Here is a 27,451-nt window from a genome sequence, read left to right as displayed (position 1 = left end):
CTGTAATGGATTTTTAAAAAACTCTTTACGCTTAGTTGAGTGAAGCAGTGTTATTTTTGTTGTTAGTCAATATTTTGAACACCCAAATTACTCTTTAAAAAGAAGTGGCTCACCCCCTTGGGTATAGCAACAGGCGCTGCTACAAACCGAAGGATAAATTTTATCTCTGTCCTTAGAGAAAAAGACTTCAGGTGTCTACTTGGTTTCAGCTAGGCTTTCACACATAGACAAAAAGCTGTCAGCAAATATCCACTTCTATGACAAAACACAGATTACAAACCTGGGGGTTAGGTTTTGTTTTGTTTTGAAGTTTGGGCTTACTGGTGTGATCTGCTACAAGGAAAAAATTGTCAGAGATGGATTTACTTAGGACTAAACCTCAGCCTGCAACATCTTAGAAGATGAGCTGCTTGAAGTATAGAGAATGCAACAGGCGAAGGCTTGGAATTAATTGGAAGGACACTCGAAAGGTTGACATGATTGAAGAACGATGGGGAGGAATTTCAGAATCATACAGAAGGTGAGGGGAGTGGGTACTCCCCCCACCTTCTGTCCATCATATCGGAGAAACAAGCCAGAATCAATTAGCCAGCATAAACTCCAAATCAAAACAGTAACCAAAACAAAATCCCCCCAAAACTCTCGTGCTATTAATGGTGCTTCCCCACCCCCACCCCCATGTAGTTTCCACAGAAAGTCCCTGGATTCCCCATTCTGCAAGGCTGTTTATACTGGTATCGCCCTCGTGGGGACTGAGTTCCCCAAGGGGATTCCCAAGCGCACCTGTTCACTTAGGAGGAAACGCAGGCTGAGGAGCTGTCCCTCCACAGCCTCCGGTTTAGTCGTGCCCCCTTAATGACTTGCCTCGGATCACCTCTGAGCTAGGAGGCAAAAAGAGTCGAGCAAGCTCGCCCGAGGTAGGTGCAAGTGTGAATAACTGAGGGCGTGGAGTGGGAACCCAAGATCATCTCGCCCAGATATCTCAGCTCTCCCTGTGTCAGGAAGGGGCAGCTCTCCCGCGCTCTTGCTGTCAGGCGGGTTATGACTGTGGGTTTCCCAAACAACCAAAGCCGTGAGGAGGGTTGGGCCGCTTCTGCCCCGCCCCCTTTCCCACCCGCTGGAACCCGGCGGCTTCTGGGACCCGGCGGACAGCTCTACCACTTGGCCTCTCCCCCGCCTCCCTCCGCCTCTGCCTTCTCGTCATGAGACGCCGGTTGGCCGCTGGCCCCCTCGACTGGTGGCGTCACTGCCAAGATGGCGACGGCCGTGGCGGCGGCTGCCGCGAAGGGAGGAGGAGGCCGAGGCGGAGGCGGAGGCAGCGGCGGCCGCGAGGGGAGGAGGAGTCCCGCCTGACTGAGCCAGCAGGCCAAGGGCTGGCGGGCTGGGGCTCCGCGGAGGGCGGAGCGCTGGGCTCGGGATGATCTAAGCTGGCCAGGAGCCGCCGCAGCCGCCACCGCCGCCGCTTCGCTTTGGCCCCTCGTGTCCAGCTGCCGGGGAGGAGAGGTTCCCCGCTCTGCTGCCTTGGTGACTGGCCCGGTGGCTGCGGAGCCCCGAGCGGTGAGTGCTGGGGTGCTGGAGCGGCGGAGCGGTGACATGTGGAGCTGTCACTGTCGGGGACGGGGGGGGTGTGTGTGTGTGTGTGTGTGTGTGTGTGTGTGTGTGTGTGTGTGTGTGTGTGTGTGTGTGTGTGTGTGTGTGTGTGTGTGTGTGTGTGTGTGTGTGTGTGTGTGTGTGTGTGTGTGTTTGCGCGCGCCCGCGCGCTCCGGGGTCCGCGAGCGGGAGGGGGAGGGGGCGGCCGAGGGCTGCTTGCCCCGATCCTCCGGGGAGGGGGAAATCCGGGGGGGTGTCGGTCTTTGTGGGCCACTTCTCCTGACCGGGCGGGCGCGGAGACACTTTGCGCTCTCCTCGTAGCCAGGCCGCCCCGCTCTCCCTCCTCCGGACGGGGTTGGCGGCTGCCGCTCGGCCCCCTCGTCCCGCGGGTGACCGGGGGCGGCTATGCCAGGGTGGGAGGGGGCGTTACGCAGTTCGCGGCTGTTTGTTTCCTCAGTGTAGTCCGGGCAGATGGGGGCAGCGGGGAAGGGAGTTGGGAGGAAGAGGTGGGGGAGGGGGGAAAGAGAGGGGAAGGCTCCCAATCTGGGAGCCTGACATCTCCGTTACGTAAGGCTGAGGTGGCTCCCGGGGATCCCACCTGCTCGGCTCCTGTGAAGCCCCGCAGACTCCGGAAGAAGTGCCGGGCGAGCCCGTCGCCCGCCCGTCATCCCGGGGCTGTGGGGGCCGCGGAGGAGGGCCCGGGAGATGCTGCTGCTGCCGCCGTTGCGGGGGGTCCAGACCTGCCCGCTGGAAGTGGTGGAGCACGGCTGCTTGCAGCTACTGCTGCTTCCACCGCCTCCGCTGTTGTTGTTTTTAAATGACCACGCTCCCCCTTCTGTGGCAGCCTCCCTCCCTTTAAAGTTCATCTATTAAGAAAGAATGAAAATTGGTTCGTGAGAGCATTTCATTACCATTGCTTTTAAACCGAGCGATGTAGTGTAACATTTGTGTGACGACGGTGATGTGCTTGTAGTGAAATAGCATGTAGAAGAAAACTCGGGCCCTTGAAAGTGGGAGTTTTGTTTTTAGTTGCAGGACAGTTATTCTGTGGCTCAGTCGCCAGGACCCGAGCTGGAAACTAACAGCCAAGAGAGATGAAAGAATGTTAGCTAGCCTGAAAGTCATGAGTGAGAGTAGGAAATGAGTACACTGAGGGTTTAGTTCACAGTTAGCTCATATTAATTAAAGGAGTATTCTGAGTTTCAGGCATTTTATGCCTGTGTTCTTAGTGGGTTTTTTTTTAAAGTAAAGATGTTAAGTGTATGGACTGTATTATCTAGCATATTCTTCCCCCCTTTGGCAAAAAACAAACAGTTGTAAACAATGTAGTCCAGGTTACACTAATCTATTATAAATATTACTATTCTTACTCCCAAGATTGTTTTTAAAAAGTGGATCCTGGGGAGCCCTAAGTTTTTGTGCTATCATTCTCTGTAGATAGTGGAGTCTATACACTTTGTCTCAATGTAATGAAGATTATTTAGGTATCTAGTTTTTGTAATTCAAAGTATGAAGAAATCACCAAACATTTGTATCCTCCACCTGTTAGGAAAACTTTATCTTGGATAGAAATTTAGTGTTTTGGACAGCTGTGTTGGCAATAATATGCTACACTGCAGAATTTTCTGAATGGCAAGCAGGAGTAGATTTTCTTTATCCTGGGCACATTACTTTTTGTGAATTTTGTTGTTATAGGAAAGTAAATTGAGCAAGAACCCAACTAGAGAAGGAGGAGGAAATGAGTATTCATATTCCGAGCTGCATTATTTTAAACTTAAAAAACATTTCTGAAAATAGTGCAGTGATGTAAAACTTATAAATACAAATCCACCATTATTAGGTGCTGAAGCTTTTTAGGGGGTGGACCAGGAAAGAAGGTTTAATATTACTTTTCCACCCCACACATAGTATTTTTTCGGATAGTTATTGAATTACATAGGATTCTTGGGTCTAGTGTAAGAAGTAACGAAAGTTTGGATAAGATTGGCATATAAATAAAAATAAAAAATTAGTCTTTTCTGAATTTTCAGATGCACTATGTGTGATGGAGGTTGTGTGACACCAGCAGAACCTTTTTATCTTGTGTAAGGAGACTTGTCTTTGCTAACCTTTTCTGTGATATACAATGTGTGTGCTTAGAGAAGACAGGGATGAAATGCAGTATAACAAAACTCTCTTCCCCCAACCCCAGTGGTTTTGTTTTATTGCTTCATGGAAATCTTTTAAAAATAAACTAAATGTGTCTCAAATCATGGATTCTTATACCACAATACTGCAAGCAGGTTTATTCTTTAGATCTTTAAAATGAGCTGCATAGGAACTTTTTAATACAATGATATTACAAATGTTCTTTATGTTTCTAATGGCTTTCTTGTCTTTTAAAAGGTTATTGTGAATATCAATGGTAATTTATGTATCTGAACCTTCTATTAGACATGTTATCTAAACTTTGTGTCTCACCCACCTAACAGAATATTTTACTCATACTAAATGCTTTTTTGTTTTGTTTGGGTGTGGACCTGTGAATTCATCCCTGTGGGGAACTTCTAGCATATAAGTTCTCTCCACCAGGGCAAATCAGCAGCTCAGCAGTAACTTGGAGTCTTAAAAGAGTTTCTTGGGGTACTGAGAAGTTCAATGACTTTCCCAGGGTCACACAGCCAGTAGGTATTGGGATGGGCTTATAAATCTGTGTCTTCCCTGCCCCAGGGTTTGCCCTCTCTCCACTACATTTTGCTGCCTCTCACTAGGCACCTAAGACATATTTATTAATTGAATAAAGAGACAGTGCAGTGGAGTGGAGACACAGCCTTAAGCCAGAAAGAGTAGGGTTAGAGATAGCCTGTCTCTAATATTTTTGTAGGCTGTATGATGGTAAGCAAATCCTTTAACCTCTTAGTGCTATAGGCAATTCTCTAACATCATTAGTTGCAGAGAAGATGCTGACCTTCATTGATAATGGGAGTTTCTTCATTAAGGGGTTCATATACCAATGAAATCACAGGTTCAGTCCCTTTATTAAATTGAATAAAAATTCTTTGAATCATAGTATAAAAGACTAAAAATCTTCAGAAAATCATTATCTCATAATTCTTTGTAAACAAAATTTTTTAAAATGTTGCTTGTCTGCGATCTAGGATTGTGAACAACTTATAATTAAAGCTACTCCCTGAGCTATGAAGAACATTGGTTTCAGAATTGTATTACTGTGCATGATCAGGCCCGTTACTTTCTCTTGTACACACATCCTCATTTCCCCTCCTGTACTGGACAATTGCATAGAACTGTCTGTCACAAGTTTCATTTCTATCCTCTGGAATCAAGCATCTTCTCTAATACTCCACTTTTATCTTTGACTTAATTTCCCAGATCTCCTTTGATACACATGCTCCTTCTGTCATACTACTTTTGCCTAGTAAAGGCAGGACCACCTCTTTGGCTTTAGTGCTGAAGGAACCGTAGAGTTTATATCATCCAAAACCCTTCATTGTGAAAACTGATGCTCAGTGTAAGTAACTTGCCCAAGGTCACACGGCTATTAAAGAGCAGAGCCTGGAGTTTATTCAGGTCTTCTGACTTCAATTCCAGAGTTCTTTCTTTTATGCCAGGCTGACTCTGTGTCTCTCACTCTCTTTGTTCCATGACTAAAAAGTAATGCTGGAAAAGGAGGGAAAAGCCATATGTCTGAAAGGAAATTAAACTGAAAAAAGTACCATCACCATTCACTTCTAAGGATTTTTAAAGGCCCGATGACTTTTATTCAACATCTTCATCTATTTCTTCATCTCTGGTGAAACCTTCACCACTTTCTGAGGCATCAGCATTCAGTGTGAATAAAAAGACCATTTTATTCTATCTTTTTTATGATCTTTTAACTATTATGGCAATGTTATTTTCAACTATTTTTTCCATTGCAAATGTATAGTATTCCATCTCCCTTATGGGGTTAAATTAGCTGTTTTAGGCTAGGTTGAGAACCTAACATATATAACATTATTTCAAATCTAAAATTACAACAAGGTAGCTTTAAAATGAACTTTTGGAATACAGTCCATTTGTCATTTGGATGCTGCCTGTATTCATAAAGCCAATCTATACTCATGTACTTTCTGTTTGGTGTGAGGCTAGTTTTAAAGTACTTGACCTTATCCTCATCAATACTGCTTATCTACTTCTTAAAATAGTATGAGCATAGTACAACAGGGGAGAAGAGTCAAACCACTAAGAAAAAAGAAATGGAAAAGATAGCAAGGGAGATTTCCTGCTAGTACTACACATCATTTTCTAATGAAAAGAGTTAAGTGATAAAAGTTTAGGCAGGGGATATCACAGTTGTGGTATTTTGCTATTTTATAGACCCATTCCTTGTGATTAATGTGTAAATACATTTTAGATTTATATGCAGGTATGCACACATGTGATACACATACACACATATTCAAGTTTTCATATAAAGATTTGTGCTTCTGATATACACTGGAATTTTGCTCTGACTTAGGTTCTTATGGTCTATACCAAGAATTGTTACTGTTGAAATTTAAAAAAAAATTAGGATCTACTTTTGCTCTCTCCCTTCTTCCCTATCCCTCCCCTCCTTGAGAAAGTAAGAAAAACAAAACCCCAGGTTCCAAACATGTATATTCAAACTGGACAAATTCATGAATGGACCCTGTCCAAAACATATTTTGATCTGTACTCTGAGTCCATCACCTCTCTGTCAGGAGGTGGATAGGCTATTTCATCATGAGTCCTCTGGAATCATGGTTTGTTATTGGAATGATCAGAGTTAAGTGTTTCAGAGTTGGTTGTGAGACTTGTTTTTGTGAGATTCTTCTAGACTTCCTTGAATACGGTCCATTGTAGATCTGTTATACCGAATTTGAGACTATCACTGTCAAAGGCACACCATTGTCCCAGACACCTGGGTTCACAATCTCAGTGTCATCCTTGACTCCTCCCTCTCACTCCACATATCCAGTCCATCACTACATTTTGTCTTTTCTACCTTCACAGCATTTCCAGTATCTCTCATATAGCCTCAGCCCTAGTTCAAGTCGTTATCACCTCTCTCCTGGATGATTGCATTAGCTCTCCAGCTGGTGTTTCTGCCTGTCTCAAGACTGACCTCATGACTGTCTGATACTCAATAGCCAATATAATTTTTCTAAAGAGTAAATAGGTTGTGTATGAACTCCTGTGGCTCCCTATTACTATTCTAGGATCAAATTTAAACTCTAGCATTTAAAGTTCTTCATAATCTGGCCTACTCTTAATTCTGTAGCCCTACATTTCCCTTCCATGCCACTATGATCCAGCAACACTGGACTACTTGCCTCAAGCAAGATTCTCCATTTCCTGGTCTCTGGCTATCTCTCATTCCCGGAATGCTTTTACCTCTCACCTCCCCCTTTTGGTTTCCCTGTCTTTCTTTAAGATTCCTCTCAAATCCCACCTTTTCCAGAAGGCCTTTCCTAATTGCCCCAGCTGCGAATGCCTTCACCTCTCAGATTGTCTTCTATCTAATTTGTATATGTTTTTATATGCTTAGTTATTCACATGTTGTATCCTTCATTAGAATGAAAGCTCCTTGAGGGCAGGGACCATTTTTGCCCCTCTTTGTATCCTCCGTGCTTAGCGCAGTGCCTGGATATAGTAAGTTTGTGATAAATGTTTGTTGACTGATTGCACCACAGCAGATTGTTTCCTAGTGTAGATTTCAGTGTAGGTGTTTCAAACATTAGATTATTAATGTTACCATATCCTAAGACAGTGAGGAAACCTGTCAGTGTTCTGGGAATTTGTTGCCTTTATACATGATATTACAGTGTTTCTTATGTTTCATGTTTATGAATGCCAAAATGCTCTAACACCATAAAAAGAATGTTTTTATAATATTGAGGTTAAATTCAATCTTCTAAACCGTTTCACTTCCCCCCTCCATTAAAAAAAACCAACCTAATGTCTGAGTGTCCATGGGATTTGCAAGCTTTTGGTTCTTTATATTTCGGGCTGATGTCAAAATTAGTGACTTCATGACGCAAGCCTACTTGTGGTCAAGTACTAAGGGCCCAATGAAACATGTTGCATTATATTAAGCATTGATAAAGATGTTTGACAGTGTGAAAAATAAAATTATTTCTACAATATTGTACTTAGCCTTTGAGTGGGCCTCCAGATTTTCTGTATTTTTCTACCTTCTTACCATCAGCCTTCCACTCTAGAGATTTCTCCATCTTGGGATTGTTCACAGGATTGTTAAATTTCTAGCTCACATCATTCCAGCCGTGCTGACTTCACTTCTGACTCCATTGGCTTTCTGGACTTTTATACCTCTTTGCCTGCAGTCTTTCCCTTTTATCTTCCCATCTTTCCAACTTCCCTTTGATGTGTTTTCTTCCTCCATTAGAATGTAAATGCTTTAAGGGTAAGGGATACTTGTATCCTCTGCCTTTAGCACAGTGCCTATTATATATCACTTAATAAATGCTTCATCTCTCTCTCTATCTCTGTCCTTGAAAAATGACTTGGGGTGTAGGCAAGATTACTATGAACATTCTTTAAGCCTTTTTTTTAACTTTATGTTGATGTCAAAAGCCAGACCAGGATTTCAATAACATAGGTACCAACAATGCAGATGTTCATCAATGGGAAAAATAGCTAAACAAATTGTGGTACATAATGTAAAGAATATTTCTGTGCTGTAGGAAATGATGTGTGTGATGAATACAAAGAAGCCTAGAAAGATCTATATGAAATGATATGGAGTGGTAAGCAGAGGCAAGAAAACAATATACACAGAAACTGTAACAGTATAAATGGAAAGAACAATGATGTTCCCAAAAAATCAGAAATAATTGTAACAAAATTATAAAGATCAACCAGAGCTTGAATGAAGAAATACGAGAAGATACCCCCAACCAACACCTTTGTGGAGGTAAGAGGTCTACAGGTGATACACATTGTCTATATTTTTGGACTTTTTCAATGTATCAGTCAGTTGTGCTGACTTTTTTTCTGTCTCTCTAAAAATACTCTTTGTCCTGTGGGATGGCTTTCTGGGATGGGAAGGGGGAAGGATACATGGGATTCTATGGTGCTATAAGAAACAGATTATATCTATAAAAACCTTACTTAAAAAGTAAAAAAATAGCACCATGAACAAGCTGTAGTATATGAATGTAATGGAATACTATTGTGCTATAAGAAATGATGAGCAGGCAGACTTCAGAAAAACCTGGAAATACTTGTATGGTCTGATGCGGAGTGAAGTGAGGAGAACCAGGAGAACGTTGTACACAGCCACGTTGTGAGATGATTAACTTTGATAGACTTAGCCCTTCTCAGCAGTACAAGGATCTAAGACAGCTCTAAAAGTCTTGTGATGGAAAATGCTATCCATATCCAAAGAAAACTGTGGAATTTGAATGCAGATCGAAGCATACTATTTGCTTTTTTTTTTCTCCTGTTTTGTTTTGTCTTTCTGGTGATTCCTCCTAATGATTCTAATTCTTCCTTACAACATCACTAATGTGAAAATATGTTTAATAGGAATGTATATGTAGAGCCTATATCAGATTGTATGCCATCTTGGGGAGGGAGGGGGAGAAAAATTTAAAGCTCAAAAGCTTATGGAAGTGATTGTTGATAAATCAAAATAATAAAAAAAATAGCACCATATTTGTGTTATAATTAGAAAAAATATACTGAGTACCCTTTGTGCAGGGCGCTGTAAGAAACTTCGTGGAGGGGATACTTCTTTAAGTAATTTGTGATTTTGTAGTTACTTCCTCCATTAGTGCAGATCCTCCATACAGATGACAATCATATGGGGGTTAAACAACTGTGACATAGATATTATAGGTATTTTCCTCACTTTACAAAAGAGGGAACTAGGTAGCTTGTAAAAGGTATGGATTTTTGCTGACTCCCAAAATTTATCGGCTAGAGACCAACTTGTAGGTTGCAAGCCTGTAGGTAGACTGACACACAGTTAATCGTAAGTTCATACTTGAAGCTTTTCCAACTTAGTAGGACCTGACAGAACTTTCATTCATTCCCCTGGTGTGCCCTTTGAGAATCCACAGTAATCTTTTTTTTCCCCAAATTATCAATAAGCATTTATTAAGTACTCAATAAGTGCTGGGCACTGCATTAGGCACAAGGGATGCAAAACCCAAAGACACTTACTTTCTGTGTGCAAAGTCTGGTAAGGAGAAACTGCTGAAACCCAGATCCCAGGCCTCCAAGGATGCCCAGCCCACACACAGAAACAGGGAGCAGTAACCTGACAACCTTCTTCTCTCTGGATCAAAGACTATTATGTCAAGGAAGCCTGGGGGGGGGGGAGGGAAGGAAGGAAAGAAGGAAGGAAGGACAGATGGATAGACGGATGGATGAATGGACTAATGGATAAATGAATGGATAGACAGATAGACAGACAGACATATTACATGCTAACTGAGCCATCCTACACCTAGATGGGCCTCTTGAGTAGGCTTTCCACAATACAATTGGGCCACCCATCATGGAACATAGCTTCAGGTACAGCAGGGGACATGTGATACCTTTGTGTGTCCAAGTGGGAAATGAGTTGCATCCTGAGCCAAGTATTGAATTTAAACATAATATAAGGTGTTATACTATTTTTTATGTGAACAGTTCAACTGCTAAAAAGGGTGAATCCACAGTAATCTTCGTGCCTTGAGACAACAAAGTAAGACTTTAGAGTGTACAGAGACTTAAGAAATAAAAGATATGTTTCTTGTCCTTGAAGAACTTAAAATTAAATGTTCAAAAGCACAGCAGACCAACAAGATGCTAGAGATAATCTCCTCCAACTCCCTCTTTTTACAAAGAAGAAAATGAATGAAGGCCTTGAGAAGTTAAGTGATTTACCTAAAGTCACACAAATAGCAAGTGGCAGATTTAGATTTTTTAACCTAGGTTTTTTGACTCTTCTTTTTACTACATGGGACTTCCTCCAGTCTAATTGGGGAAATAAAATGTACACTTATGAAATTACTTAAAATTACACCTACAGTAATGTAGTTTGACACTTTAAACTTAGTTCATAGTGCTATGACAATGAATGATGCCAGAGTGACCAGTCAGGGTTAATCTGGGAAGGCTTTTAAGAGGAGATGAGGCTGGGTAATGCCTGCCTCTGGGGGAAGCTCAGGTTGATGGGCCACTTGAGTTTGGGTTGAACTACAATAAGGTTAAAGTAAATTGGGTAACTACTATTCAAGCACAAATGTTGTGATCCCCCACTGAGCTTCTGTACTAGTTGGTATTAGGACTGGGCCCTGGGTGGTATCTATACTTCTAATCTGGGAGAGATAAGGATAACCAGGCTCAACTAAAAAAGAGTAGGTGGTTGGGGAAGACTCACTTTGGGATAGGGAGAAGGAATGGAAGGGGTATATCTCAAAATGGTTGTGATATAAAAACCAAAGTCATCAATAAAAGACTAAGTGAGCCAGTTTCCTATGTTTGTATGTATTTTTATGTCAAATTCAATACATTTATCACAAAAGAACAATCTTAGTACAAAGTAACCCAAGGTCTTCAGACTCCTGCGTGATTAATTTTTATTTTTATAAATTTGTTTGTTACATAATTGAGCATGATACTTATTCAGATTTTTTTCCTTGTCCAAGAATAGAGAACAGATGGCTAGCTATGTTTATATGTCATTTTCCTGACGTTTGTGAGAGAAAGAAATTGAGTTCTCATATGTCCCTGAACGTAATTGATATTTCCTGGGGTTTAGCCAGAACAATATTGCTTCATTTGATTGAAAGTGAACTTCTTTATGGTTTTTGCTAAGATCCATGGTTACCTCAACACTGTTTTTAAGTACATGTTTAGTAATGCAATTTAGTGAAGCATTAAGGTCATTGGGAATGCCATGGCAGAAAAAAAAAGCTGATAAAATATTATTTATTGTTTTGCTCAGAACGCTCATGTTACGTATTCATGGTGATATGGGTTCTGCTACCCCAATGTGAATCAATGAAAGAAGAAGCATTAAGTCCTTACTGTGTGCCAAGCACTGGAGCTTATAGTCTATTGAAGATGACCATACAAGTAGAGGAATGATGTCCCAGAAGAAGCACTTGGGTTGGGAAGGTTACAGGATGGTGATTGGGGCCATAGGTGAGTAGATTGACCTGGAGAAAAGAGAAGGGAAGGAAGCAAGTCTTTTGATCTGGTTGTGGAGGAGATGACAGTGGAGTCAGGAGGGAAGTGAAGCATAACTGGGCTTTCATGAAATAATATAATGGTCAGAGAAAGGCAGTTAACAGTCATGTAGAAGAGAGAAAGTGAATTAGGGATACAATAGCTCCCTAAAAATTAGGAAGAAAAAGGAAAGAAAGAAAAGAAGGTCGTTGAAGTTTTTTTAAAAAAAATACACAGAAGAGAGCAGAAGGCCTGAAAGAATCATAGGATAGCAAAGGACAGCTTTGAAAATTACATGTTGAATTTATTACATTTTTCAAAAGAAAAGTAAGTTGTACATAATAGTTGGGGTTTTTCGTTTTGTAGTTTCAGGTACAATTCTTGTTTTTGGTTTTTGTTGTTTTTTTTTCCAGTACTCTGTGGCATGCAAATGCTCATAAAAAACCTTTGAGATCTTTTTAATGTAATTACTATCTTGAATCACATAAACCCTTCAGTCTCAGCAACTCTGCTTCAGCCATAAAATTAGATTTATCTATGAAATGTAAGTATATTCTTTCTATTAGATTTGTAGTTTTTTCCTTATTATACTCAACATTACCAATTGTAGTCAGTTTAGTTGGCTGATTTAGAAGAGATAAGCTCATAGAAGTAATCTCTCAGTTTTAAAATGTGGATGCTGTAAAGTTTGTTGGTAGCCATTCTTCATGTTCTATAAGGCAGTCATTACTACTAAAAATTAGAAATATATATACACATATATATATACACACACACACATACATATTTTTTAGTGAGCTGTGTCTCAGGAGGAAAACTTTCCTTCAACAGGCTTGCCAATACTAAATAATTCTTACATACCGGCAAAGGAGAAGTTAGACCATTATATGTTACTTACCTTGGAAGACATTAGTTGTACAGTGATATAATTCAACAAATATTTATCAAACACATGCAGTTGTCTAGGCACTGGAGATACAAAGTTAAAAACAACATAGGCCCTTCCAATGGTTTATATTCCACTAGGTGATAAAACATAGTATACACATTGTTGTTGTTCAGTCATTTCAGTTGTGTCTAACTCTTTGTGACCCCATTCAAATATGATCTTGAGTGCAGAGACCATATTTTTTGCTTTCTTGGTATCTCCATCACTTAGAACAGTGCTGAGCACATAGTAAGCACTTCCTAAGTACTTGCTGACTTGATTAGATTCTGGAGTAGTTTGCCTTTTCTTTCTCCAGCTCATTTTACAGGTAAGGAAACTGAGGCCAACAGGGTTAAGTGACTTGCCCAGGGTCACACAGCTAGTTAGTGTCTGAGGCTGCATTTGAGCTCAGGTCTTGCTGACTTCAGGCCCAGCACTCTATCCACTTTACCACCTAGCTGCCCATTAGTTTACAGAACAGTAAATACAAAGTAATTTGAGGAGGAAGAAAGCTATTATCCACCGGAAGGCTTAGCTGCTAAACTGAGCAATAAGGATGAGGATTTTGAAGGTGGTTTTAGGGATGGGGGGGGCAATGTTTTCCACGTTCAGGGTAACATGTAAAGTACACAAAGGAGAATAATGTCTAGTAAAATTGATTGGAGCCAAATTTGTGAATTTTAAATATCCAGCTGAGAAGTTTATATTTTTATCCCAGAGACAGTAGGGAACCACTGAAAATTTTTGAGCAGGAGAATGACATTGTCATACCCATGCCTTAAGAAGGTTATTTTAGCTGCGAAGTAGAGCACAAATTGGAGAAGGGCAAAGACTAGAAGCAAGATCAATTAGGATATTATTACAGTAGTCTGGGTAAGAGGTAATAAGGGCCTGATCATACAGGGTCCCCCAAAAGTCTTGGTACAGTTTTAAGTTTTACTAAGTTCAAAAAGTATAAATGTCATAAACTTTCAAAAAAAAAGATCATTTGAAACTTCTATTATTTAAATCTCTTTTACACTTATTTAGTTAAATTTCCAAATTTAATCTAACAAGACAGGGCACCTTGTGATTGTGTGTTCAACAGTTTCTGGTTGACACCTTCTTATTTGGATTATTAGAGGAAGTCCTCTTGCTAGGATTCTTCAGTCACCTGATTTATCTCCATTAGATTTTTTTTCTTGTGGGATCATTTCAAAACAGTTTTGTATACATTAAAAGCTCATTCTTTGAATAATCTCAAGGCTAGGATTACAAATATAATTTTTTCAGTCACTGAGCAGCAGCTATCAAAGTTCGGGATACCCTGTACTACTTGGAAACTTTTTTTTTCTGTTTTACAGATTTTTTTTGAAGAGTCTTACTTTTGGTACCATGAGCATGCTCAGTTGGAGGTCCATACAATTTTTTCCTTATGCTTTCTATTATGTGTCTTTTTCACTCATACATTTTTCACTTACAACCCTAATGTGGTATGTCTGTATTTTTTTAAAGTTATATAGTATACCTTTAAAGGTGTACTTGAACCAAGCTTATTATGCTCTAAATTTTATGAACCTATGACTCACTTTTGTTACCATGAATATCTGCTCTTCTAGCTCTCGCAAGTGGTATGATTTTCATAAAGAAATTAATTTGTTTTAACAACTGAATGCTATGTCCATAATATTTCTTTCCATTCCTTTTATTCCCAGTACTCCTGAGTTAGAACACTTTTCGCCTTAAAATCCTTCATATTTTGGCCTAAGTAGTATTTACAGCTAGAAAGGACTTTAAAGGTCATCTGATGAAATTTCTTTATTTTACCAGTAAAGAAACTGAGACTCAGAAAAGTTACATGATTGACACATGGCTATATTGCTAGTAAGTGACAGAGTTGGAATGAAAATCCAGGGCCTCTGACTCTAAACCCAGTGCTTTATTCCATATACTGTCTTTCTTGTGTACAGGCCCAAGTCTTATCTCCTCACTCTCCTGTTTAGAAACCTCCAGTGGCTGTAGAATTGCCTGTAGGATAAAATATGAACTCTGTATGGCATTCTCAGCCCTCTATACTATAACCTCACTCCTATCAACCTTTCTAGTTGTATTTCATACTGTTCCCCACTCACATGTTCTACATTTTAGCCAAACTGAAAAACTAACTGATCTTTATCTCATTTTGCATCCGTCTACTTGTATCAGCCCCCCAACCCATACCTAGAATTGATGCTTTCTATACCTTCCCCAGTTGAAATTGTCCTCTTAGTTCCTTTATGGAAAAACTTAGATGCCATTTCTGTAAAGCCTCCATTGATATTCCTAGCTAGTTGTGATTCTTCCAAAAGTCTTTGATCTTTCCAATTCATTCATTACAGTCTGACTTGATTTTTGTGTATAGTTTTGTGCATGTGTTTTACCGCTCTAGGAGAGAGCTAGGTGGCGCAGTGGATAGAGTGATGTGCCTGGAGCCAGGAAGACCTGAGTTCAAATATGGCCTTAGACATTTACTAGTTGTGTGACCCTGAGCAAGTCACTTAACCTTAGTTTGCCTAAAGGAAACAGCAAACCACTCCATTATCTTTGCCAAGAAAATCCCATGGACTATATGACGCCCAGGGTCACAAAGAGTTGGACACAACTGAACAACAACAGCTTGCCACTCTTCAGGAGTACAAGCATTTTGTAGATAAGGATCATACTTTTTCATCTTTGTATCTTCAGCGTCAAGCTCAGTGCCTTGAAATATTGTACATTTAATAAATGCTTAATATACTGAAGTAAATTATTTTCCCTTTCAGGGAATGATTTGACTTTTTTTTTAATTGTGGGCTTATCAGCAAACTCAAATGTTACAAGATACAAAGAACAGGAAAAAGTATTGTATAAGAAGTTGAATTTCTCATATATATGTGTATGTAATTATGTGTGTGTGTGTGTATATATAAACTATCTAACAAGGTAGTAACAAAGTTGGGCTATTTATCTTTCCATCAGTACTTTCTTTTTATTCTACATTTTAAAAAAGTTTCATTAATGCTTTTAAAATATTTTTCACTACCTACCAACCAGTCTTCTTCCCTTTTTCAAGTAGAAGCTCTCACTTTTATAAATATGTACAGTGAAACAAAGCAGTTCAAAATATTGGCCATATATGAGGATACATAATATTCTGTACTTCTGTCATTTCTCTATCAAGAAGGGTGAGGTATGTTTTATCCTGAGTCTTTTGAAGTCATGATTGGTTGCTATTTTGTTTGGTAAAGATTCTGAGGTCTTTCAACGTTTCCTCTTCCCTCATTATTATTGAGCTCATCATTTAAATTGTTCTCCTTGTTCTGCTTATTTCATTTTATATTCTTTCATACAAGTCTTTACATACTTCTCTCAGACATGCATCATTTCTTATAGCACAACTAAATTTCCTTATATTCAGATACCATATTTTGCTCACTCATCCCCCAATTGATTGGTACCTATTTTGTTTCCAGATCTTTGTTATAACAAAAGTTGCTGCTTTAAATATTCTTGTTCATATAGGTCCTTTTCCTCTACTGTTGACCTCCTTGGATACATGTCTAATAGCAGGATAGTTTAGTGAGTTTGAGGGCATAATATTAATTGTTGAACCAATTAATAATTCTTTCAACAGTCCGTGAGTATGCATGTCTTCCCACAACAGCTCTAACAAGTATTATTTTCCTCTTTCATCACTTTTGCTAGTTTGATGGTGTGAAGTAGAACCTCAGACTTAATTTTCATTTATCTCAGTGATTTTGAGTTTTCTCACATGGTTGTTGATAGTTTATGTTTCTTTCTAATCTTTGTTTCTTTCTTCCTTGAAAACTTCCTGTTTATATTCTTTGCCCACTTATCTTTTGGGGAATGGATCATAAGTTTAGAGCTGGAAGTAATCTTAGAAGCTATTGAGGTCAACCTCTTCCTCTCATTCTTAGGTATTTGTATCAATTCTTTAGATACTTAGGTATATATACATATATATATATATGAGAAATTTATTGTGAAGATTTTTATCTAATTATTTTCCTTATTGCCCTAACTATTTATTTTGGTCATGCAGTAGCTTTTCAATTTTATATAATCAAGCTCATCCGTTTTGTCTTTTATGCTTATTTTTATCCTTTGTTTAGGTAAGAATTCTTTCCTAAGCTAGAGTTATGAAAGGTGTCTCTAACTTGTACTCTGACTTTTTAATATTTTAAAATTTAATTTAATATTTGACACTTAAATAATATACTTATTTTGAATTTATTGTGCAATATGACACGAGAAGTTGGTCCAGGGGGTGGGAACCTTTGGCCTTGAGGCCACATGTGGCCCTCTAGGTTCTCAAGTGCAGCCCTTTGACTGAATCCAAACTTCACAGAACAAATTCTTAAGAGGACCTAGAGGGCCACATGTGGCCTTGGGGCTGCAGGTTCCCCACTCCTAGTTCTACCATATTGCTTTCTAGTTCTCCTAGCAGTTTTTGTCAGATAGGAAGTCGTTACTGAAATAGTTGGTGCCTTTATCTATAGCAAAGAAACCCAAGAGAGGAGCTTCCTAAAGATTCCTTCCACAAAGGGAGAAAAGACCTTCAAGCAACCAGGAGGTATGAGTTTACTATTTGACCATAGGAGCTCTATGAGTCCACCCTCCTCAGGGATCTTGTGTGTTCAATACAAGACCGTGTCCTCTGTTGGGATAAAGTTTTCTGTTATAGTTGTACTTACTGTATCTACTTACTGGAATAAAACTCTGTCTAAAAGCTTATTTGTTCTGGCTGATAATTAATGGAGAGCACATTGTGTGTGGGCTTATGAATAACAGAACTAGAAATCCTCAGTCTCAGCCCGTCAGGCTTACCCCTGCAACCTGGATCCCTAAAGGGGGAGAAGAAAGTAGCTACCCCTTGGCCCCTCATCCTACCAGTTCAAGTGAGAGATGGGTTTTGTGTGACCAATCTGTTCCATTGATCAACTTCTGTTTTTTTTTCACCAGTAACAGTTTTTTTTGGTGTGTGTGATTACTGCTTCATGGTATAGTTTGAAATCTGGTACTGCTAGACTCCCTTCCTTCCTAATTTTTTCATCATTTCCCTTAGAATTCTGTTTTTTTAGCCAGTACCAAGTTGTTTTCATATTACTGATTTATGGTATAGTTTGAAATCTGGTACTGCCAAGCCCCCTTCCTCCTTTCCTTTTTCATTATTTCTTTTGCAATTCTTGACCTTTTGTTCCTCCAGGTGAATTTTGTTATTATTTTGTTTAGAACTTTGAAATAGCACCTTGGTAGTTTGATTGGTATGGCACCAATCTATTGATTTATTTAGGTAGTATTATAATTTTTATTACATTTGAACAACCCATACTTAGCAATTAATACCTCTCCAATTATTTTTCTTACTTCATTTCTTTAAAAAGTATTTTGTAGTTTTGTTCATAGAAGATCTAATTGTATCTCAGCAGGTAGAGTTCAGATATTTTATATGACTCTATAGTTACTTTGATTGGAATTTCTTTTTCTGTCTCTTGCTGCAAAGTTTCGTTAGTAATGTAATTCAGCCCTTCATTTTGTTGGAGGCTAAGAAAGAATGAAAGAATAAAGAAATGAAAGAATGAATTAAAATATTAGATTTGAGATTTCTTTACAAATTCTTATAGCTAAAGTTCTATGGCCTTCAGGTATCTGTCTTTGAAAAAAATGATCAAAACAATTCTGAAGTCACTGGGAAGATTTGGAATACTTCTGCTTGTCACTAAGAAAATTTGTATTTCTTTGTATACTTTGTTACCTTGGAATCAGTGGTACATCCATGCCCATTTTACAGAACTTGGAACATAATTTTATTATTTGAAATTATTATGAAGGTTTATATGAAATGCATTTGATAAAATTACAGTCATACCTATGGTTTATTTTGTAATGTCATTGATCAGGAATGTAGTCTTGATTATAATATTGTTTTATGGGAAAATATGATTCCCAAACAATGATTCTCCTCATCATTTGGTTTGTAGGAATAAATTAAGCAAGATATGGGGCTATTTATATAAAAAATTCAGGCCATTAAAATCAGGCTAAATAATCATAATTAGCATTTATAACATAATACTTTTATGTTTACAAAGTGCTTTACAAATGCTAGCTCACAATCATCATAGCAGTGTGAAGTAGGCACTATTATTATCCCCATTTTAAAAATGAGGAAAGTAAGGCCAAAAGAGGTTATGACTTACCAGGGTCACATGGCTCGACATGTCTGATGCAAGATTCAAGTTCAAGTCTTTCTGACTCCAAGTCCAGCACTGTGATACCTAGCTGCCTCTTTACTTAAAGGATTATGAACTTTACACAAATAATTCACTTCATTACAGTGCAGTATTCTTTTAACATGTTTTAGAATTTAATTTTTGATATTATTATTTGTAAGGTAACTTTCTGAGGCATTTAAATGGAATAGTGGAGGGTTGGGCCTGGAGCCAAGAATACCAGAGTTCAAATTTGACCTCAGAAAAGTACTAGCTGTGTGACCCTAGGCAAGTCACCTAATCTCTGTTGCCTTGGTTTCCTCAACTATAAATGGGGATAATAATAACACTTTTTTCCCAGGGCTATTTTGAGAATCACATGAGTAATATTTATAAAATGCTTAGAATAGTGCCTGGCACATAGTGTACACTTACTAAATTCTTATTTCCCTCCTTTCAATTGCATTACATTTCTTACATTAATGGGTAAGAAGAAAACATTTTTTAAAAGCATTAGTGAATTTGAAAGCCATATATAAAAAAATGACTGTTTGGATATATGATTGTATACAATATATTATTGTATATTATGTCACTTATTGTATTGTATATTATCATATACATTATATGCAATACGTTGTATCATACAAGGAGAGATGTAGCAATTATTTTTTTTTAAAAATTGCAGTGGTTGGTAAAGGATATTTATTTCATTTGTTTGGTGGGGAGGGAATGAGAGGAGATAGAAAAAGCTGAAAATGTATTTAACAAGTAGATGGCAATATGAAAGAAATATTTAGGAAATAAAAATAAAAATGGACTGAACAACTAAGCAAACAGAATCATATACCTATGAGGTGGGGGAGAGCCCTTTTCTATGGTTGGTCTCAGTTTTATCTTAGTGGTTTATAGTTGTAAAATTTGAACCTGAGATGACTTGTCATATAAATGAATGTGGCAATATTTTCTGTAACCAAAATATTTAGTCTTAAAAGTAGCTAGCACAGAGGGCTGATAACTTATGTGAAAGAAAAGGCGTATTTGAATGGTTCTCTGTGAAGGGAAGAAGGTGAGACATAGGGGATATTTATTTACATGATATAAAAACAAGAGCTATTAATATAAATTTATTTTTAACAAAAAAAGAACATGTAAATAAGAGTGGGTTTTTTGTGTGTCAAGAGTTTATTAAAATATATGCTGATACAGGTGATATAAAAACAAAAGATATCAACAAAAATGTATTTTAAAAAATATATGCTGATCCTTCTTTGCAAAGGTGGGAGACTGAGTATGGAACATTGTTTATTTACTTTGTCAGTCTGTTGATGTGTTGATTAGTTTTGTTGAACTTTTTTCCCTGCATCTTTTTCAGTCTTATACAGGACAGCTGATTGGGTAGGGGAAGGAAAAGTGATATATCCAGAAATTAATGTGATATAAAAACAAAAGATATCAATAAAAATTTGAAATTTAAAATATACATGGTAAAAACTAACTATGACAGATCAAAAAAGGAAGTAAGAACTTTACAGAATGGGAGTGGCAGTAAATAGGAAATTAAGTTGAAAAGGATGGTGAAAGAGTTGAAGTTTAAGACTGAAGACTTCCTTTTCATGTACAGAATGAAGAACCTCATATATTTCCATTTAATGTTCAATACAGAGTATATTTAGTTAATATTTTTGCTAGAAAGAAACTATTATTACATGTAATCCTCATGGTTCCTACATTTTAAATAAATAATCTCTACTGTGGTACTTGAAATTGTCTATACATGAATATTTCCATTTCCCTTCCTTTTTTTTTCTTTCATCACCCTTTTTTAGTTACATTTTCTTATGTATATCATTTAGTCTTTCTACTTCCTCCTTTCCCTGTTTTTCTTTTTTCTTTTTGGTCTCTATGGTTTTTTTTTTCCTTCCCTAGTGTCTGTTTTTGTATCTGTTATATATATGCATTCTTAGACTTAATCACCTCATTTTTTTCTAGTCTCCTGTCCTACACCCCTATTTTCTCCCATTCTCTTCCATCCAACAGATCCGACAGTCTTATTTACATGCTTAGTCTACTTAATATACCCATTATTTACTCTAGTCCACCCAGAAGCAGTAAGATATATTATAGACAGGGAGTCAGTAGCCCTGGGTTTTAGTTCTATCTGCTGCTTACTAGCTATTTGACTTTGATCAGTTCATATAGCCTCTGAGTTATAGTTTCTACATATAGAAAGGTAGGAAGTTAAATTTAGCTAATATCTCCTTTCAGAAAAAAATTCTTTGAATTTCTATTTTTCTTTGCTTTTTTCTTACATTCTTTCCTTGTTCATTCAACAAGCATTTATTAAGCATCTATTTTGAGTCCTTCACTCCTACTAAGTTTGTGGGAGGTATAATAGAAATAGGTCTCACTTACTTTAGGAAATTGGACTAAATTATTTCCAAATTCTCTTATAGCATTAAATTCTGTGATCCTATAAGATGCAACATCTGCCTTTTAAGTATGTTTGAAGAGATAGTACAACTAGAGAACAATCCATATGATCATAGGTATAGAATGCCAGTGCTAGAAAAGCCCTTAAATGACTTATTGAACAACAGTTAACAAACATAGATTAAGCGACATTGTTTGAGGCATTGGTTTTGTTCAAACTTCTTACTTGCAAATGAATAAACTGAGCCTCAGAAACAGGTTAAGAAACTTGTTCAAGTCACCTATAGGATACTGCCTCTCAGTGTAGTTATTGTAGGCATTCAGAGTAAAGGAATGTTCACTGGAGAAACTTTTTCTGGGAAGGTTTCATGGAAGAGGAGTCTTTTATTCATTGGGAGCTATAACTTGATATTTTGGCACCAAGGTTAAATTCATTCTGGAGTTGGGGGAAGGTAGGGAGAAGCAGGGGAGATAGAAAGCTTGAGGCTTTTATGTATTACCATCACCATTATCCCAGGCATCCTGTATGGTGTGGTTTTCCAAGCCAGGCAGAGCATGCCTAACCCCTAAGTATCTAATTACTATTTTATTCTTCTTCATCTGGAGTCCCAGAATTGTATGAGGTCCTGGGTCTCTGGTAGTTAGAGGCTGGAAGGACCTGCTCTATCTTAGTACTTGGTTTTTGCAGGACTTTAACCTTTATTCCCCATACTAGGGCAGGCAGACACAGAGTTAACATCTGTATCCCAGACACAGAGTTAACATCTGATGTGGCAAAATTTTTTTTTTGTATGTTCTCATCTCCATTTGTCTCACTCTTCTCCATAGTCCATATCCTCCTTTGTTCTCCTATACCATTGTGCCCTCTAGAACCTCTGCTTTAATGTTAACAAAGTCCCCTTTGTATTGAATCTTTTCATTATGTGCTCTTTTCTTCTTGCCTTAAAGGAAACTTGGCTCTCTAGAGAAGGTTGTAGCCTATCTTCTCTCCAGTACTGGTTGTTCCTTCCATCTTCCTATCCCCTCCAAAACATTGGGCCAGGAGGAATTAGCATAGTCCTTGTTGCCATTCCCATTTCCCATCTTTATACTACCTCTTTCTAAGTTCACTCTAATCATCTTTAGCCACTAGATTAGCCACTACTGCTCGTTCTAGCAATTATATGATTCCTCTGCTGAGAAGTGCTAGGGAAGTAATAAGTGTTTTGCGGTTCTCAGGAAGTGGGTAACCTTCTACTCTGACATATACTTTTTTCTGGGTGGCTGCTGCTCATCTTAAGCAATGTGGTATGTGTGTGGCATTTACTCAATTAGAACTAGCTCTAATCCTCCATCTACTGGAAATATAACCTTTTCCCAAAACTGTATGTATTTCACTGAGCCCTATACACATGACCTTAGCATAATGGAGTTATCCCTTAGACAGAGGAGGATATGAAATATCTCTCAGTCACTGCAAATAACAACTGAAAGGTGGTTTCAAGGCAACAGAGAAGAGAGTAGAATGAAAGCAGCAGGCTGCCCTCGCTAAGGCCAACTCCCCAATCTACAAGTTATGAACCAGCAGTTGGTGATCTCTGGGTATGGAGCAGAAACAGAATGGTCATAGGAGCTAAGTCCACACCAAGGGTTCTTCTCAGTTCATGCTGTATACTATGAAGAAGAGCTATGACCCAGATCGAGAGTTGCTTCAATCTCTGAAGGCAACTAGGTAGCACAGTGGAAAGAGTGCTGGACCTGAAGTCAAGAAGAGCTGAGATAAAATTTGTATTCAGACATTTACTAGTTGTGTGACCCTGGGCAAGTCATTTAGCCTCCACCTACCTGCCTCAGTTTCCTCATCTGTAAAAAATGGGGATAATAATAGCATCTCCTTCCAGGGTGGTGGTTGTTGTTTGTCCTTGGTTCTCAAAGAGGACCATGACATCAGAAAGGTGATGTCATGACTTACAAGTAAATTGGATTTAAGTGAGGCAGGACTGTGCAAAGTCACCACCCTCACTCTCTCCTCCGGAGCCATTTGGGTCCACTGGCAAGATATAGATCCAAGGATTGAATATGGCCCCAGATGTAGTAGGATACCTTGACTTTTTTTTGGTTTGGTTTTTTTGTTGTTGTTGTTTGTTTTAAGCTGAGGTCTTTTCCAGTTTTAGTTTGGCTGAGGCAACACCCATTCATGATTAAGGCTAGGTAAGAAATCCTGGGTTGTTATGAGAATCAAATGAGAGAGTATTTATAAAGCATTTACAAATTTTAAAGTCCTCTATAAAGGCTGGTTATGATGATGGTGAGGAGGAAGAAGATAATAATGATGAAGGAGAGGTGGCCCCTTTTGTCAAAGCCAATGCTACCACTTGTACTCTTGATCCCATTTCTTCCCATTTCCTCCAGTTTTCCTCCCATGACCATTTGCTCTCATTTTCAGTCTCCTTATTCACTGGATCCTTCCCTACTGCTTGCAAACTTGTATATGTCTCCTCCATTCTTATAAAACCTTCACTTGACCCTTCCAATCCCTCAATCTTATCATCCTATGTTCCTTCTCCTTTTTACTGCCAAACTCCTAGAAGAATCACCTGCAATTAGTTGCTTTTGTTTCCTCTCTACCCATTTACTTTTCAGTCACTTACAATCTGTTTTTTGACCATAAAACTCCATTAAACCTGCTTTCTCTTTACTTATGGTTTCTTTATTCCCTGGCCTTTAAAGAGATTGAGTTCTCCTGCTGGGGAACAGAGGACACTGACCCAAGGTTCTTGTATTGGGAGCCTAGGTCTTGGTCACTGGCTTTGTGTGCTGGGGCCTCTTATGTTGGCAATTGGAGGCTGTAGGGTTTTGGCAGCTTACCTCGTGTTGGGCTGGAATTAGCAAGGCTGGAACTTTCAGGCAGTTCTAGGTTGCCTGCATTTCCTTTCCTTTAGCTTTCTTCAGCTCCTTTTAGATGGGTTGCTGCAGGGTATTTATCTGCCTGGGGCCCCCTTGCAATGCTGCCTCCATCATTTCTGCTAATGCCCTGGGAGATTCCTTTGTGGTAGAGCACTGAGGCACCTGGTGGCTTTCTGAGCTAGTTTCCACCGGTTCCCCCACCCTCACTGAGGCACTTTGAGGTCCAGGTGTTGGTGTTTGCCTGCTGTACCACCTGAGCTTCAGGATCTCCTTCTGGTTGACAGTTGGAGGCTGTAGGGTTGTGACAGTTTACCTGGTGTTGGGTTGGAATCAGCAAGGCTGGGACTTTAGGAAGATTCTAGGTTGTTTTCTTCAGCTCCTTTTTTTAAAAAATTTTTTTTTATTATTTTTTTTTCCGTATGCTTTTAAGTTGAAAATTTTTTCTCCCTTTTCCTCCCCCCCCTCCCCAAAACGGCGCACAATCTGATATAGGCTTTACATTTACATTCCTATTAAACATTTTCACATTAGTGAAGTTGTAAGTAAAAATTAAAACCAATAGGAGGAACCATCAGAAAGATGAAACAAAACTCAACAGAAGGTAAAAATAAGTGATAGCGATTCGACTTCCATAGTTCTTTTTTTGGATGTGGACAGCATTTTCCATCCCGAGGCCTCTGGAGTTGTCTTAGATCCTTGTAATGCTGAGAAGGGTTCAGTTTAACAACATTAGTCATCGCATAATGTGGCTGTTATTGTATACAAAGTCCTCTTGGTTCTGCTCACTTCACTCAGCATCAGACCATATAAGTCTTCCCAGGTTTTTCTGAAGTCAGCCTGCTCATCATTTCTTATAGCACAATAGTATTCCATTACATTCATATACCACAACTTGCTCAGCCATTACCTAATTGATGGGCATCCTCTCAATTTCCAATTCTTTGCCACCACAAAAAGTTCAGCTCCTTTCATATGAATGCTGCAGGGTGCTTATCCACCTGGGGTCCTTTGTAGTGCTGCTTCCCTTATTTTTGCTGAGGCACCAGGAGACCTGTTTACTGGGCTGCTGCACTGATGATCCCCATCTTTCTTCTAGTTCAGCTGTTCCAGGGTCTTTTTTTTCCTGGGTGATATTTTCTGGGTTTTCAGAGGTTGATAGGGGAGAGTGAGAGCGACTACCTTTTTACTCCACCATCTTGGCTCCTAGAAGTGGAAGTCGCTCTAAACCTGCTTTCTCCAGTGGTTTCTTCCCAATTTTCATTTGCTTTGACCTTTCTGTAGTTTTTGACACTGTCAGCACTGTCAGCCACTCCATTTTCCTTCCATCTCTCTTCCTTTGACTTCTATGACACCATTCCATATAGATTCTCCTTCTAGCTATCTGACCACTCTCATTCTCCTTTTTTTTTTATCAATTTATTTTGATTTATCAGCAATCACTTCCATATGCTTTTGAGTTTAAAATTTTTCTCCCCCTTCCTCCCCACCACCCTCCCCAAGACGGTGCACAATCTCACATAGGCTATACATTTACATTCATATTAAACATATTTTCACATTAGTGATGTTGTAAATAAGAATTAGAGCCAATAGGAGGAACCATCAGAAAGAGGAAACAAAATTCAACAGAAGAGAAAAAAAATAGCAATTCAACTTCAGTAGTTCTTTCTTTGGATGTAGATAGCATTTTCCATCTCAAGGCCTCTGGAGGTGTCTTAGATTCTTGTGTTGCTGGGAAGGGTTAAGTTTATCAATATTAGTCATCGCACAATATGGCTGTTATTGTATACAGAATTCTCATGGTTCTGCTCACTTCACTCAGCATCAGACCTTATAAGTCTTTCCAGGTTTTTGTGAAGTCAGCCTGTTCATCATTTCTTATAGCATAATAGCATTCCATTACATTCATATACCACAACTTGCTCAGCCATTCCCCAATTGATGGGCATCCTCTCAATTTCCACTTCTTTGCCACCACAAAAAGAATTGCTATGAATATTTTTGTACATGTGGGTGCTTTTCCCATTTGTATGATCTCTTTGGGATATAGCCCTAGAAGTGCTATTTATTGCTGGGTCAAAGGGTATGCACATTTTTATAGCTCTTTGGGCATAGTTCCAAATTGCTTTCCAAAATGATTGGATCATTTCACAGCTCCACCAACAATGCATTAGTGTTCCAATTTTCCCATATCTTCTCCAACATTTATCATTTTCCTGTTTTGTCATGTTGGGCAATCTGATAAGTATGATGTGGTACCTCAGAGTTGTTTTGATTTGCATTTCTCTAATCAATAATGATTTAGAGCATTTTTTATATGACTATAGATGTCTAATTTCTTCATCTGAGAACTCTCTGTTCATATCCTTTAACCATTTATCAATTGGGGATCATTCTCCTTTGTTGAATCAATATCCATATACTGCTCCCCACCTATGAATTCTGTTATTATACACTCTGTGATATCATTAGTTCCATGGTTTCAATTATCATCTGTATGGATGACTGCCAGATCCAGTCTTAGCCTCTCTCTTGAGCTCCAGTCAGATATCACCAACTTCCTGTTTGGACCTTTTGTACTAGATGCCCTATAGACATCTCAAACTCAACATTTCTAAAACAGATCTCAATTTTTTCTTTTGCACCTACTCATTTTCTGAACTTCCCTTTTTTTTCTGTTGAGGGGGCTGCCGTCGTTCCAGGTTCACAGGTTCACAACCTAGGAATCATCATTGTCTCTTCATTCCCATGTCCTCACACACCCGTTCCCTATCTACCAATCAGCTGTCAAGTCTTGTCAGTTCTACCTCTACAGTGTCTTGCCTATCCATCTCTTTCTTGAATCATAGCCTCCACCCTAGTTTAGGCCTCATCTTGTCTGGGCAATTGCAGCAATCTCTTAATCGCTCTCCCTTGTCTTTTCCTTCTCTAATTCCTGTACCATATAGCCAAAGTGGTATTCTAAAGAACTTATCTTACCATATTCCTATATTCAAGAAACTCCATTGGCTCTCTATTACTACTAGGATCAAATACAAACATCTCTTTTTGACATTTGAAGCCATTCACGATCTAGTTCCAGTCTACCTTCCTAGCCATACATTATTTTCATTCATGTATGTTGTGATTTAGCCCAACTGGCCTTCTTACTGTCACTTGCATGTGACATTCCTTCTCCCATATCTGTCTTTGCATAGACACC

General features: G+C 38.8%; 1 protein-coding gene across 1 annotated transcript in view; it reads left to right on the top strand.

Moving 5' to 3' along the window:
- Positions 1 to 1,467: 1,467 nt before the first annotated feature.
- DENND4A (DENN domain containing 4A) overlaps positions 1,468 to 27,451 on the top strand; it is a 165,188-nt gene continuing 139,204 nt past the window's right edge. The window contains 1 exon segment of the mRNA XM_020983081.2: positions 1,468 to 1,557. The gene's annotated coding sequence lies outside the window, so the exon portion shown is untranslated.

The sequence above is a fragment of the Phascolarctos cinereus genome, unplaced genomic scaffold, assembly GCF_003287225.1.
Source record: "Phascolarctos cinereus isolate Bilbo 61053 unplaced genomic scaffold, phaCin_HiC Scaffold_3;HRSCAF=262, whole genome shotgun sequence".
NCBI classification, from domain to species: Eukaryota; Metazoa; Chordata; class Mammalia; order Diprotodontia; family Phascolarctidae; genus Phascolarctos; species Phascolarctos cinereus.
This window is presented reverse-complemented; position numbering and strand designations above follow the sequence as displayed.